Here is a 9,599-nt window from a genome sequence, read left to right on the forward strand (position 1 = left end):
TGGTACATAAACTCAAAACTTAAGGGCCTTTACTTAATCCAAGCATCAAAAACCCTAATCATGTTTAAACATTCATTGTGGGGCCTCCTAACCATAATTTCATTTGGCACATCATTATTCATAATGTTTGATCCCCTTGTTTGATTAAAATTGTATTGAGCAACTTCTTGTCCCGTGATCGATCTTGATGATTTCTTGCTTATGTCTCTCTTCACTTTGCTCATGACCATTGATTCCAGTCCAAAGTCTTGGACTCACTCCTTTCATTTGCTTCCTTTCCTCCCACAACCTCTTATCTAAATCACCCTCGTACTCAGTGTTCAATTCATGGGTCGCTTAGGTATATTTTAGCCAGTTGCTCCCACTTAAACCCCTTGGTCATACCTTCATATTTGGTATATGTTAAGTCCTAGTTCTTGGCGCATCTTGATACTTGTTAAGGCCTTTGTTGCATGCTCGCAATTGTATATTTAGGTCCTGATCTTGAGCATCACTCATGGTCCAACCAATGTCATACCGTCCATTTCACCGCATTACAATACATATTAAAAGATCCATTTATTCATATAAAAACTTCAAATTCATTCAAGAGTCATTCAATTGAAATACCAAATCCAATTTCATTCGAATAAGGAGGTATTACATGGTCATGAAAAAATGCAAGGAAGAACGTGTTGACCAATTGTTGACTTTGGTCAACAATTGACTTTTTGGTCAACTTTGACCAAAGCCAACCCGAACCTTTCTAACCCTAGAATCCCAACCCTAATTCCGATCCTAAGGTTGATCTTTTTATTCTTGGTCTTTGAGCTTTCCATGGGTACATGATTCTTCAGATTCAAGTTTGGTCATTAAAAACCTGCTTTGATCAACTGCCATTACTATATACCATCATGGTCTTACAAAGTAGAAATTTAAGAGCCAGTTTACATAAAAACTTAGAATTTAACGTGTTGAAGAAAATTAGGTCTACAAAATTATAGGGTCTGAGAGTTATAATTGCAGGTAAGCTAATGGATAGAGATTTCTCAAAGGAAATTGGAAACAGATTAAGAATTAAAAGAAAAAAAGAGATTAAATTCAAGATCAGAAATGTTGTTTTATCAAGCTGATTACAAATTGACGTTTAGTGCAGTTAACACAATCAGACCATATCAAATAATCATGGAAGCATCATTCATTGTAATCTATGTGATGGCTATTATGAAAGTTATAAAGTTTGGTAATCGTTGACCAAGATCGAATCCAACCCTTTTCATCCCCAAATCCCCATCCTAGTTCTAATTCACGTCTTCGAATCCCATTTAGATTCTTGGTTGGACATTGGTGTACGGATGCTTCGATTTCCCATCTTAATGCCATGACCATAAACATTAGCAAGAAGGAAAACAAACCAAGTCATGATGTGAGTGATAACCACGTCGTGTAACACATCACCAACATAAGCTTCGTAACGCCTATCTCCTGTAATGCATCCATAAGACCGTGAGAACCACAAATCATAACCGCAGAGATAAAAGCTAAGCTCTATTACTCCAAAGCAAAAGGCATAATGGATGCCACAGGTTTTCATAAATAAAAGTCTGAACCACGACCAAAATCTGTTACCAAACCACCAATTTGAATTGAATGTACATACATTAGGATCATACAGACAAATACACGATTTAGTTTTATAAAACCAAAGAACTAATGCACAAATAAGAGCTAGGAAGAATCAGAGCAGGCAGGACGAATGTGCCTGTTGGAGAAGCTTCCCACAGAAAAACCACAAACGGCTGGCCAAAATCACCTTGATATATCAGTCAACAAAGACCATCCTGCATTGAGGCAAGAATGAGTTACAACCAGAATTCATTTTTACAAAAAAAAGCAATCCAACAAGAAGACTTAGTCCCAAACGCAGGCAACAAACATCCTGAACCAACAATGCAGGACGAACCAATCTGCAGTGGATCGGTATTATAAGACAGAATAGTATTGCCAAATGCTGCAAGTCATGCAATAACTTAAGCCAAAACACAAGCCACTTCACAACCAAGGTAGTGAATAAGGACTTGTTATGTCACCTATGTGAAATCCTGCAAATCTGCAGTAACAAGCATAACGTAACAACAAGGAGAGTATAAGTCAAGGCAAGGCACTTGTATGAGATCCAAGCCAAGTACAGGACGGTGGAAATTATGATGAGTTACGAAATCACCAAATCAGAATCGAACACGTATTAGGTCAATATAATATTGAATAAGCTGAGCTTTAATTCGTTTCCTTCCATATACTTGTTTTGTGATGCTTCCTGTTTATGTTTTAGGACCGAATGTTGTTTGTTTTTTTGGTTCTAAGGATAAGTCGCATTTTTAAGATTGGCAAAGTTGAGTTTGAAGTACCGATCTGAACAAAGGTAGGATATTTAGAGAAGGATGGATGTAGATCCATGTTCATGGTTTAAAATAAGCTTGGGTTCATGTTTAATTTGTGGTATTTCGAAGGGTAGTTACTAGTAGGCGGTTACCGTTCCTTGCCGCCGGAGCTGAGTAAAGAAGATGCAAAAAGTGGAAATATTTGAATGAGGAGGAATTGGAGCAGATAACAAGTTTCATTATATTGTTGATGTTAGTAATGGTAGTTTCATTTCATTATTAATTAATTGGTTGACATCAATAAAGGACAGCAGTTTTTGTCATTGGTAAACATGATAGACCATATTCTCTTAGGATGTTCCCATGGTCTGCTCCTATTCCTAGCACAGCTGGCCACGACTGGGGAATCCAAACGACGCACGCGTATCCATGAAGGTGGAGCGGCTGGCGTTTTGGTTTCTCCCATTACCCTTGTTTTGGGCTTCACATAAAGGGTTGTGGGCCTCCAAGATCCGCCCGATTTGATAGAAGGGATGAGTTTTGGGCCTTAGGTTTCTATGGCCTGCACACTTCCTGGTTATTTAATTATTCATGTTCTCTATATTATTTAAGAAATTGCCTGAAATGATCATGGATAATAATAGTAACGAAGATAACTATTATTTTTCTTAACTTGATTTTTTTAATTATGTTTTAATTTTTATTTTACGTATATTTCGTTGGAATAATATAATTAATTAAATAGGAGACTAATCATTATTGTTAGCAAATGAACTCTTTTAAAAAAATCCATTCTTAATCCAAATGTTGAGTATTCCTGTTTAAGGCCCAATTAATGCCAACGAAATCGAATCCAAATCTTTCCTTTATGAATATATTCCTTCAAACTCTTAATTTTGTTTTGGATGAAAAGGAGCATAATAGGCGCACGCTTAACTATCTTTCGAATATTCGAATAATTGGCGTTCGTCATATTGCTCGAATTCTCGTCATCTAATTAAAATATTAATCGCACAATATTCAAATCATCTCTTCCAAATTAATAAAATTTCTAAAACACTTTTAATTCTAAACTTTGGATGGAAAAAGAATGGGAGGCGTTCGTCTCACCATCTCTCGAATAATTGAACGATTGGTGCTCGCCATATTGCTCAAATTGTCGACTTCCAGTTAAAATCTCAACCGTACAAATTCAAAATTATTTTCCCAAATCAAATATAATTTCTAAAAGACTTTATTTTAACAATTTAAACTTTGGATGAAAAATAATGGGAGGCGTTCGCCTCACTATCTCTCGAATAATCAAATGATTGGCGCTCGACATATTGCTCGATTTTTCCGTTTGCAAATTAAAATACGCTAAATGAAACTTGGATAAAGGAATGAGTGACGCTCGCCGCATTATTATTTGAATAAGCAAGTGGGAGGCGCACGCCTCACTACCACGCATATTCGATTTCCACAAACTCACTTTCAATAATAAATTAAACGAAAAAGGGAGTAGAAGGCGTTCGCCTTGTTATTCCTCGAAGGAATTGAGCGATTGGTGTGCACCATATTGCTCAATATTTTGTCGTTCTTATTCAGAATATCAAATACATTAAACATAAATTCTCTCCCCCGCGCGACCAACAACTTAAAATTCTTTTCAAAAAGAACACTGTTTAATCCTTTCTAACGCACATAACAAATTAGTGTTTAAGCCTCCGTCGAGAGTAGACAAGCCAATGTTTAGCCTTTAGAACGCGATCTAAACAGTTATTCATTAAAAGACACCAACCAACCGTAGTTCCCCGAACTACAAATGCTCTGATTTCCTTATTGCACCATAAGGATACGTATGCACGAGATTGCGAGATCTTGGCGAGCACACTAATAAAATACCTCCCTTTTCTCCTTTTGAGGTCTCAATTCATCTCTATTATTGATCTTTATCACTTGAAGAAAACAAATAACATTCAACTAACATTCAAATCGCAAATTAGACTAAAAGGTTCCCGTTGAGTACAATGGACGTGTGGGGGTGCTAATACATTCCCCTTGCGTAATCGACTCCCGAACCCGAATATGGTTGCGACGACCATTATTCTATTTTCTAAAGGTTTTATAGATATTTTCCTATTCCTTCATTGGGATAAATAAAGTTTGTTGGCGACTCTATTAAAAGATGTTTTTTTCGCGACCATCGCGAGGGATCGTATATTTCGAGATGCGACACATGCCTTCTGGTTTCCCTTAGGGAATTCCTCTTAACTTTGTGCCTTAGGGGGTATCAACCTGCTATTGAAGTTCCTATGGTTCAACCCGTGATGTCAGTACCACCTCCCGTGGTTCATGATGTTCCTTATGTTGAAGAACTTGTCTTTCATGCTGACCAGAGCGAGATTGTTAGTGTTTATGAAAGAATGGACAAGTTCCAAGATCAGTTTCAGGCTATGCAGAAAGAGATTCAAGCTTTGAAGGGGAAAGTTTTGTTTGGGAAGAATGCTCATGATTTTTGTTTAGTTCCTAATGTGAAGATTCCACACAAGTTCAAGGCTCCAAATTTCAAAAAGTATAAAGACAATCTTGTCATCTGAGTCATCTAGTAATGTACACTCATAAGATATCGACTCAGACAAACAACCATCAATTGTTGATCCATTACTTTCAGGATAGTTTGACTGGTACTGCTCTGAAATGGTATATGGGGCTCAATAGCACTCAGATCCGAACATTCAATGACCTTGGTGAGGCTTTTGTTCGCCAGTACAAATATAATGTCGACATGGCACCGAACAGGGATCAACTTTGTGCTATGTCCTGAAAAGATAAAGAAGCTTTCAAGGAATACACGCAGAGGTGGCGCGAGATTGCTGCACAGGTTAGTCCTCCAGTGGAAGAAAAGGAAATGAAAAATCTATTTTTGAATACATTGAGTCCGTTCTATTATGATCGGTTGGTTGCTAGTGTGCCTAGTGACTTTACTGAAATGGTAAATATGGGTTTGAGATTAGAAGAAGGTGTCTGTGAAGGACGATTGAAAGAAAATGGTTCAGCCAAGAGTTCCAGAAAGTATGCGAATGGGTTACCCAAGAAGAAGGAATGTGATGTTAACGCTATCTCGCAAGAGAAATGTAAGAGGCTTCCACGGAACAGTCAACGTCATCAGCATGTGGCGTTTGTAACTCTAGTTCTTAATTCTTCTTCGGTCATTCAAGTGGAACCGAGTTATCAACCGTGTTTCCAGCAACGTACGAATCAACAGAATCATGCACAGACGCCTACACAATTTGATCCAATTCCAATGACCTAGACATAGTTATTTCCTAAGTTAATTACGAAGAATTTGGTGCAAACAAGAACTCCACCAGCTGTTCCAAAAGAGCTTTTGTGGTGGTATAAGCCTGATCAACATTGTGCATTCCACCAAGGAGCGCTTGACCATGATATTGAGAATTGTTTCACTTTGAAAGTTGAGGTGAGAAGGTTAGTACAAAGTGGTGTCTTGTCATTTGAATATTCTAGTCCCAATGTACAAGCTAATTTGTTACTCAAACATGGCAATGCAGCTGTGAATATGGTCGAAGGATGTCTAGGAAAGTACCGAGTTTTTGACGTCATTCGAATCAGAAGATCCTTGGTTGAAATCCACGCTACTTTATGTGAATTGAGTTATTATGAGCATGACCATGCTTCTTGTCAAGTTTGTTCCAGAGATTCCCGAGGATGTGTTGTTATGAAAAGAGACTTATAAGAAATGTTGAATCAAAACCTTATTCAGGTGACAAGGGATAGAAATGAAGATGAGCATGAGGTGAACGTCATAGTTCCCCGTTTTAATCTCCCATAACGGGTTGTGATTGCATATGATGGTAAAAAGACTGTTGTTTCTCCGTTGGTTATTCGTTTTGCGGCTCCTATGCCTTACGAGTATGATAAAGCTATGCCTTAGAAGTATAATGATACTATGGTGCAAGACGACAAAGAGGTGCATATTCCTACTTTCTCGTTTGTTGTAAACACCATCGATGTAAGTGGTGTGACCCGAAGTGGTCGGGTGTTTTCTGCTGCAGCTCCTAAGAGAACTGAAGATATGGTGATAGGGAAATCAACTATAGAGAAAACTTATGTTATACAAGTCGTCCAACCCAACAGTGGGAATCAGAATGCTGTTCAAAATGAAGTGCTGAAATTGATCAAGAAAAGTGATTTCAATGTGATGGACCAGTTGTTGCACACTCCGTCCAAGATATCCATATTATCAATACTAATGAGTTCAGAAGCACAACGAGATGCTTTGTAGAAGGTCCTGGAGCAGGCATATATAGACCATGATGTGACAATTGACCAATTTGATGGCACTGTGGCCAATATTACCGCATGTAACAATCTGAGCTTCAGTGATGAAGTGATGGCATTATCTCCATCTGTTCGAGCCAACATCATCCAAACAACACTGCTTCACATTTTTCTTCAAAAACAAGTAAGGTTTCGACCATTTCTTTTCTCAAAATTTTGCCATGCCATGTGTAGACTTTACCTTGCTGAGTGTTATGAACTTGGAATCGTGTTAAATGGTTGTTTGGTTTAGGAGAAATCTAGCTTTTAATTTTGAAATTCAAAGTGGTTTTTGCTTGATTCATGCTATCTAGAGTGTTTTAACGTAAATGAATGATAGAATATGTATGTGTGTTGTTTGATGATCACGATGGTATAAGCAATTTCTGTTTCTGGGTGATTTGTTTTTTGCTCGATCTGCTGAAAGTGATGAAGCTGTTACTGTTGCTTTGAAAACCCTAATATTTTTCCAGAAAAATCCTGTTTCACGTATGCATGCGTGTTGGCTGCTGTTGTTGCTTTTGTTGCATGAATATCACTATTTCCACTGCCATGCTGTTTGTATAATGTTGTTTGAATTTCGATTGGTGATGAGCATGAAGATGAAATGCTTTTGCTGTGTAGAAACCCTAGCCATTTTTCCAGAAAACTTGTTTTCACGTGTATTTGCCTGGCCTTGTTACTGTTCCATTGATCAACCAATCAGAACATTTCCCTGCCATTGCCTAAACGTTGCGTTTGGTTAAGTGATGCGCATATTTACAAGTTTGCCACCGGTCAACCACTTTGACCTATCAATCCATGTTATTTTGTTCATTTATTCCAAATTGATCACTCAACTTACAAAATTCATAACTCGTGCATTTCAAATCCAAAAATCATGGAATTTTTTGCATAATGTTCACATGAGTGTCTACTATTTTGTCATGATTTTTATTGAATTTTTGGTTGGCTGGATTTTTAATGGTATTAGGTTTCTTAACATGTATGCACATTTTGTACCTTTTGCTAATCCTTTTGTGAAATGATGAGGATGTATCCAATGATTCTGAATTCTTTTGTGGTTAATCTACACTCATTCATGTTTGTTTTGATGTAGAGTTCTTGAATTTATCATATGTGGTTCGTGAGATATGAATTTTGGAAGTAGGGTGTGACAATTTGTGTCACACCAATGATATGCAAGTTCATGATTTTTGTTGACATGCTTCCTGACCTCCAATTAATGTGAAATTTTGCATGAACCTTCTCTCATATGTCTAATTGATGTGTGAATTTTCTTGGAATAATTTGAGCCATTTCCTAATTGTTTGAGATTTTCCTCCCTGTCTAGTCAAATGTTGACTTTGTGTGATGCACTTTGCCATTTGTTTTGTGAAATGCTCATATTGTACTAGATGGACATGAAATTTTGCATGAGATAACTAGACATACTCATCTTTGCCATGGCTTTAATCCCATTCATTTATCATCTGTTTTCATTTAGTTATGATTTTTCTAAGTTGATGCTTGTTTGGTTGACTTCATTGAGCATGTTCAAATTTGCTTTGACTTTATGATTTTCATTGACTGCCTTCCACTTGTCCAAATGCAATGAAATTTGACATGCTTACCATGCTAGGTGTTAGGGTTGAACATGAATTATTTGATGATTTTTGAAAATGTTTGAGTTGACTTTTGATGCAAGTCATTCTGTTGACTTCTTTGAGCTTCTGTTTGCATTGTTTTGACTTCAACTGTTCATGAAATGATGATAGTGGTTGATATGCATGTGAACCCAATTGGGATTGCTTCTTGATTGATTGAATTTGATTTTGATTGAATATAGTTTGCTGTTTTGACTTTTTCATTCTCTTTTGACCCTAGGCTTGCCCTAGTGGTCCAGTTACTCACTCTTGAGCTTGTGTTTTCAGGTTGGACACCCATTGACCAATGAGATCGATTTCTTTTGATTGGGTTTGCTTGATTGTCATTGAGCTAACCTTTGTTTTGTAGGTGGCTTGACTCATGTGTTTGAGTCTTGTGCTTGGCACAGTTGATTATCTGTTTTGACTGTTGTTTCCCAATTCCTTTTGCTTTGATTTGTGAACTGTGCACTGATTGATTTGACTATTTCAGGTACCCTTAGTTGCTTAAGTTCTTTGAACTTGCTTTGCTTTGCTATTTAGCAACTTGCTTAAGGTATAATTCCTTTTTCTTCATGTAGTCTGGAGACCCGGCCTGTTATTTGGTCGGGCAAACTGTCTGAAGTCCTCCTTAAGAGGCAATGCTTGTGTGTGTTTAATTTTGTCCCAAGCAGGAAAAGTCCTTCAAGTAAGGCAATTGGTAGATCAAAGGGATAAGCAACCTATCCCCTACTATTCAGTGAGTCTTCTCCTTGCTCCCATTACATGGTTGTAGCATTGAGATAAAAACCCAAGATCTATCGAATCAATAATGTGGAAAGAGCTCCATCTTTCTGAGCTCCCACACTTTCTGATATGCTCTCCCTGATCAGAGATAGAAGCAATGAGGCACACCCCTCATCTCCTTTCATCTGCTTCACCTTAGCCCCTCAATGGCAAGGTTAAGAGCACACTTCACCCCATTCCAGAGGTTTGTTTGTTGAGGTTGATATGACCCCTCAACTAAAACCTAACCCTTGTGTGAGCCTCTTGTGTGTATATAGTGTGTGCTATCTGTGATTGTGATTGCTTTGCTTCTTAGGCTAGCTTAGACTTGCTTCCTGTGCAAGTTAGGTTTAGTTTAGACTAATCCTTGCTTGCTTTCGCCCTCGTTGCGATCCTTTCTCTCGCCCTCGTTGCGATCGAGACTTTCCCTTTCTCTTGCCCTAGTTGCAATCGAGACCTTTGTCCCTCCGTAGCCGAACTACGGCAACTCTGATTCTCATGTTCAGATGAGATACGTAGGCACGAGATG

The 9,599-nt window shown here is 37.9% G+C and overlaps 1 long non-coding RNA gene across 1 annotated transcript; it reads right to left on the reverse strand.

Annotated features, from left to right (window-relative positions):
• Positions 1-1,056: 1,056 nt before the first annotated feature.
• On the reverse strand, positions 1,057-2,870 carry LOC127097191 (uncharacterized). The gene is made up of 2 exons (XR_007792947.1): positions 2,070-2,870; positions 1,057-1,820 (listed from the first exon to the last, which is right to left on the reverse strand). It is a non-coding gene; the product is annotated as an uncharacterized LOC127097191 (long non-coding RNA).
• Positions 2,871-9,599: the final 6,729 nt, after the last annotated feature.

Source organism: Lathyrus oleraceus, chromosome 6, assembly GCF_024323335.1.
Source record: "Lathyrus oleraceus cultivar Zhongwan6 chromosome 6, CAAS_Psat_ZW6_1.0, whole genome shotgun sequence".
NCBI classification, from domain to species: Eukaryota; Viridiplantae; Streptophyta; class Magnoliopsida; order Fabales; family Fabaceae; genus Lathyrus; species Lathyrus oleraceus.